Source organism: Coccinella septempunctata, chromosome 6 (genome assembly GCF_907165205.1).
Source record: "Coccinella septempunctata chromosome 6, icCocSept1.1, whole genome shotgun sequence".
Classification (NCBI taxonomy): Eukaryota; Metazoa; Arthropoda; class Insecta; order Coleoptera; family Coccinellidae; genus Coccinella; species Coccinella septempunctata.
The window spans coordinates 9,790,437-9,797,355 of record NC_058194.1 but is presented as its reverse complement, the minus strand read 5'-3'; the positions used below and the strand labels follow the sequence as shown (position 1 = coordinate 9,797,355).

At 33.9% G+C, this 6,919-nt stretch overlaps 1 long non-coding RNA gene across 1 annotated transcript; it reads left to right on the top strand.

Annotated features, from left to right (window-relative positions):
- The first annotated feature begins 4,928 nt into the window (after positions 1-4,928).
- LOC123315091 lies at positions 4,929-5,794 on the top strand. Its single transcript, XR_006537914.1, has 2 exons — positions 4,929-5,009; positions 5,129-5,794. It is a non-coding gene; the product is annotated as an uncharacterized LOC123315091 (long non-coding RNA).
- The last annotated feature ends 1,125 nt before the right edge of the window (positions 5,795-6,919 follow it).

The window sequence follows — 6,919 nt, the reverse complement described above, 5'->3', positions numbered from 1 at the left end:
TCAAGTTTCAGATCTGTATCTTCAAACACAAAGAAGTTATGAGAACTTTACTAAATCGACAAAATCCCAATTTTTGTTCATAACTCAAAATCTAGAATAGATAGGCCGTTTCTGTTTTCAGATTTGGATGAGTTATGAAAAAAGATCTCGAGAATATGTCATCCGTTTCTTCTAGCTGCTACAGTTCTCTAGATCCCCTCAGTAAACAACGAATTTTGCCCATCCTGTAGATTGTGAATAATTCAAAAATTTCTAATGATGGAACAACGGAATAGACATTTCAAAGGTCTTCGCTAATGCAAATATATCTCAGATAGTTTTCGTGGCTAATAAGCTAGACAAATTATTTTATCCCTATCATTAAAAAAATCGTATAAACCGATATGTCAATAATGTTGGCAGCGTAGTAGTCAGATATACCAAGTATAGGAAAAAAGGCTGCGTTAAAATCTAGGCCATATGCGAAGGAAACAATTATGGTTGCAAATAATTCATTATCCTCATTTAGAGAATTACAAAGTCATTCTTCGTTTAATTTTAGCCAATAATTTTGTGTGTCAGAGGAGTAGCGTAGAGAGAGATGCAAAAAAGAGAATTTTTTAACAAACTTTTGAGTATAAAAGGAAAACTATTTTTGAATCAAAAAAATCTCCAATAAAATCAGTGAACTTGGAGTCTATAAAATCGAATGCATAACTGTGAGGAAAATTAAATCCGAAGCGATTGCATACAAGGATAGAAATTAACATGATATATTATAATAGATTTGATAGAAAGGCAAATAGATCACGGAGAATACATTCAAGAAGTTTGTTTGCCATTCAACGTAAAACTTTAGAGCAAAGAATTGTTCGGCGTAATTGAAAGCGAGTCGAAAAATGAACTCATAATTTTATATGTTCGTCGTTGTTAGAAAGCCCAAATTTCTTGAAAGAATGAAGAGAGTATTTTTGTATTGTATTTCTCGTTTTCGAAATGATATCTTCGCATCATTTCGTGAAAAAATATTTTAAAATCTTCAATGATTTTAGACAGGGCCGCCGTCAGGACCGGAAAACCAGGCACCCTGCCGGAGTGGCACATTCTGGGGGCGGCAAAACAGTTCTTTAACGATACCAATTTTTAATAAAAAAAATTTTTTTCTTCAAAATCGAAAAGAAGAACATTGTTAATTATTAGGGCGAAATCGAAAACGCGGCTTTTTGCGATTGGTCGCCAAACAATTCACATATATTCTCAAAGTACCGAATGAAATGCATTTCAACCAGAAACAAGGGGAATACCGGCAAATGGAAAACGATCAAAGATGCCGCATTCTACTCATAAATAATCCTTGACAATAGTACATCGTGTTTATAAGAATTGAGACTGTTGTAGATTTTTATATATCTCTATATCGGTGTAGTTTATAATTTGAAATTTTCAAACGTTTCACTGTATATATTTTACTGGCGCCGGCGTTGTTAGTAGATATATAGCCCAACCTTTTGTATTCCTTTTTTCTTATCCTTTTTTTAGATTCAACATTTACTCAATTTATAAAAAAGACTGATCTCTAAATATCTACAATTTGAACAGGTTGTACGTTATTCCATAAAGAATTATGTACTTAAACTCAATATAGTCACAGCAAGGTGCCAAAATAACATTTTGCATGGGCGGCGAAGTTTTATTTTGCCGGGGCGCAAAATGTCTGGCGGCGGCTCTGATTTTAGAGTATTTTGTGAAGAACATAATAGGTGGCCAGTATTTAAAGTAGTCGTGACCGACTTCAGTTATGCTAATTTACATGTAATGAGCAAATCTTGCAATATAAATACACCCTCCTAGAAAAATTACAAAACTAAGACATCCCAACAACACACTCCACAACCCACCCAATGAACTTTTATACCAGATAACAGAAGTAGAACCAATACTGGAAAGAATGCAAAGACTCGACAAAAAATTCATCGCTAACCAACACAATATCAACATAATCGAACCATTGATACACCACTACAATAGAGAGTTTGCACCAAAGGCAAAGTTACCAGCTTTGCCACACATCTGAAATCATTACCATAAAAATAATCATTACCTCCCAATAGTTTACAATAAGCTTCATGTGAAACAATACTGTATTTAACTGGCTGGAAGACTCCGGTCGATAGCCGTTTGATTGTCAAATCAATAAATTTAATTTCTCTCTCTCCCTCCTAGAATATCTCCAGAGGTGTTTCGTCATATGTACAGGTTAGAAAGATTTTCCGGATTCATGCATAACTATTCATTTGTGTTGACATTTCATTGCATTTCATTAAAGTTATTAGTAAACACGCTGAAGATAGAAATACAGGCAACTTCTTTCAAAGTAAAGATCTAATAGCTAGGTATTGAGGGTAGAGACTACCCTCCATATAGCTAGGGCTAGGAACTTTGAAGCTGAATAATGGTTTCATCATTTTTCTGTTCATTCATTGAACCCGTTCGTGAATGACGGATGACTTCGCAAGAATATGTTTCAACTTTAAACAGAAGTAAAAAACCGGGAGTTTCTTTATGAAAAGCATTATGAATTGAGAAATATGAACGAGATTGGGGAAAAATTCAAGACCCTTCACACGAAAAGTCCATTTATAATAATTTCTCGAAATTAGCTCCGAAAGTTACAAGTTTAATTGGGTCCAGAGAAGAAAGAAAAGAATTATTCCTTCAATACTAAGTTTTTCGAACTGATTCTGACACATATACAGGTACCATTTCGACATATATACCATTTCGTCCCCTTTGAAATGCAATTAATATTAAAAAAAAAACTGATAGACCACATGTAAGCAACGGATAAAACAGGCAAAGTAGACCGACCTCAGCGTCCTCTCCGATACTCAATATCCTCTGACCAAATCTCCACTGTATTGTCATCAACAAATTGCAAGGTCTTGACTTCAGGAACATAATCACGCAGATCGTTAATATAAACTATAAATATAGCAGGACCAAGGGAGTTTTTTGCAGAAGCAGTGTGAACATACGTAATGAGTAATTAAAACAGCATAATTATATAAAATTATAACAACGGATGGTGTATATATAAAATAATAAATTAAGTGTATGAATAAAACAATATATTGTGTGTATAGAATGAGTAGAAAAATTCTTACTATGCAGGAGTGCAGGAGGTTTGAAAGAATGGCATTTTGTGGGGATCTACCAGCAATAAGCCTACAATAGATATGAAAACTTGAACCTTCTTAGTCACTTTTATACGAAGAGTCTACTAACAGAACATTTTTTTCCCACTCAAAAATGACAAATTCATTGAAAGTTTGCATTTAAAAAAACGAAAGTTCGCCTAATGTTTCGAAATGAAAAAATATTTGGTGCTTGTCAGTGGATTCTGCTTAAAAAGGGCCTGTAAATTGTTCAAGTTTCAGATCTGTAACTTCAAAGACAAAAAAGTTATGAGAACTTTTCGAAATCGTCAAAATTTAATTTTTTGCTAATAACTGAAAAACGGTTTTCACCGTTCTTTGTTTCTCTGAAAAAGAGCTCGAGAATGAGTCATCCGTTATCTTCTAGCTGCCATAGTTTTCGAGTTTCCCTCAGTAGACAAAGAATTTTGCCCATCCTGTATATGGTTTTACCCATCCTCATGAAAACGACAAGCTTTCTTCCAATTCCAAACGGCTCACAGCGGCATCTTCAAAGCAAGCGCATTATGTCGTAAATCAGATATGTCAAGATTGCCCCTTTCTATCCAATAGGAAGAAGGCGCACACGTGTTTTGAATTTCCCTAGTTCGCAGGTGGTCATCTAGAGATATTGTAATATAAATTAATTAATTAATAACGCACCAATTTTATTATCGAATCTGTATATATCAGAGTTTTATACGGAAAAGGGTCGAAAAAGGGTAGTCTGCAAGGGGTGCAAGTAAAGTTTTTTACGGATTATGAATCCTGAATAGTTGACCATCATCTGAGTGAAAATCTCATCTTGAAACTGATAAAAACATAGAAGTTATGGTCAGCTGACTGCGCCGCTTTATATCGCGAATTCGGTGTTTTATACGGAAAAGGGTCGAAAAAGGGTAGTCTCCAAGGGGTGCAAGTAAAGTTTTTTACGGATTATGAATCCTGAATAGTTGACCATCATCTGAGTGAAAATCTCATCTTGAAACTGATAAAAACATAGAAGTTATGGTCAGCTGACTGCGCCGCTTTATATCACGAATTCGGTGTTTCATACGGAAAAGGGTCGAAAAAGGGTAGTCTCCAAGGGGTGCAAGTAAAGTTTTTTACGGATTATGAATCCTGAATAGTTGACCATCATCTGAGTGAAAATCTCATCTTGAAACTGATAAAAACATAGAAGTTATGGTCAGCTGACTGCGCGCTTCCTAGCGCAAATTCGGTGTTTTATACGGAAAAGGGTCGAAAAAGGGTAATTTGCAAGGGGTGCAAGTAAAGTTTTTTACGGATTATGAATCCTGAATAGTTGACCATCATCTGAGTGAAAATCTCATCTTGAAACTGATAAAAACATAGAAGTTATATAGATTAAACTTCGCGCCTAGACGATTTCAGTTCAATTGATCGAAAAATTATATCGAACAAATTCATTTTTCCAACGAATTGTTCGAATTATCAAATTTATATATGCCAAACATCAAATATTTATATTATTTCCACTACTAATCTCATTTCGTAATGCAGAAGCGATTTTTCGGCGAAAATAATAGTAGGGGTACGCCACTGGCGGCCGTCGCCGCTTCGGGTATCTTCGGGATTCTGTCAGCTAGAAATTGTCAGCCAACTTCACACCGCTCGGAAATGGCGCTAGTGTTTGGTGGCCAGTGGCCAGTTCAAGAACTAGTGGATGCGGATGAAAGAAATCTGTAATCTAGGACAGAACTCAGGTCAGCTGATTTCCGTCATTCCGTCTGAGTTTGTTTTGTTTAATGCAAAAAGTATTTGGAGATTTTTGTTTATTCCCCGAAAAAGAAATTGTTTGCCTTTGAACACATGGTGAGTTTTTGTATATATTTCTATTTCTATAATCAATTAAAATTATGTATTGCTTGATTTTACAAAATTGCGAAATGTTATTGATTTTTTGGATACCAAAATATAGAATATTTTTTCAGATCCCATGCCCAGAAGAAACAAGAAAGACTCAAATGGCTTTCAAGTCTGGATGGCTTTCAAGTCTGGATGGCTTTAAACAATGAATGCCACACAAAAGTTGTAGGGACCAGGGATTCAAGTTTTTGAGAACTAGAAGTCTCAATCTAGGGGATCCTCCGGGAAATATGTTTGCTGCTTTTCGAACTGTTATTATTACATCATATAAAACTGCAATAATTTGATATTTGACCATTTCTAAATCTATCAAGAGTTATGATAATGATGAGAATGGCATATTGTACCGCCATTTGGACATATTGCATCGATAACCCCTAAGTTGAAATTATTTTCAAAGTCGCATGTAACATTTTTCTGGTTTACATGTGAAGAACATGTGGACTCGGTTGTTCATGATTAATTGGAGTATGGTATGTATTTCTCTAATAATTGTAAAAAAGTATTACGATAATATACAATATGATATGACTACATAGAAATAAAGCCTGAATCCATCAAATTCAGTTATTCATGTATATCAAAGTTCAGTTTTTGTGTTTAGTTTGGCCCATATTATTTATCCATTCAACTGTTTACAAGATCAGTTCCTTTATATAATGTATCCTGTACAATATTGTAATTATAGTTGTTATTGTCAAATATTTCTATTATATATTCATTTCGGTTAATTTTCTGTATTGGCGAATCCAAAAATCTAAACGCCGCCTAGCGGCCAAATCACTAACCTAGAAAGTGAGTAATAATTTGAGTTTAACTTCTTTGGGTTAGATATTTTCATTACATATTCGGTTACCAGTGAACTATATTCACAAAATTTTTTGGATGTCTGACTAGAAAAATAGGTATTAAAATAATTTAGTGAGTATTTATATCAGGGTCATTCAGTTGAGAAACTATTTACCAATTTTCACTATAATTTTAGGTTAGGAGATATCTTTGTTCTAGATGAATTTTCTAGTGTTAGACGATTAAGAAAGGCAATGCGAATATTCATTTCCATGATTTTGATAGTGCCTCGAAACCTGAGCAGAAGTATACGAGTATACGATATTATATTTCTGACATAACTGAAGTTGTACATGCATTACTGGACTTGCAATCTTCAAGAAATGATATGTTGGGAACATTTTAAATGAAAAGTAGTGATTTGACTTGGAATTTTGCAAGCAGTTGAAAGTGATCAATAATTAAACCGTTCGACAAGAATTTCAAATTTCGTTAATGAAATTACAACTGTAGAATTAATTTTCAGGCGGTCTTGTTGAGTTGGTTGTAATTGCTGGAAAATAATTTCTGTGTTGGCATTTTGAACTGCATAATATGTTTTCATCCAAATAAATTATCTGAAATATTTACATTAATTTATTTCCACAAATTACATAATTCATGTGAGTGTGATGATAGAATGAATCTTCTGGATATAAGTTCTTGTAAAAATCTTCATCAAACGACACCAACATGTTCAGGAAAGTTCTGGAGGAACCCGAGCACAATCAATAATCCCATAATTATTCACTACCTTTACAAATATCTCTATAATCGAATGAAATCTACGATAACATTGCTTTCACAATAGAGTTTTCACGATGATTACTCATTTTCATTTTCCGCCATGTTTGTTGACAAGTCGCAGCGCCCTCATCGGTAGTTGGATTCGCCAATATTTTTTCTATACAAATGTAATTTTCTAATATTTTCATGAATATATATTTATTTCAGTTGATTTTCTATTTTATTACACTATTTCATGATGTGTCTAAAAATCTATAATTACCAAGTTCGAAAAATACACT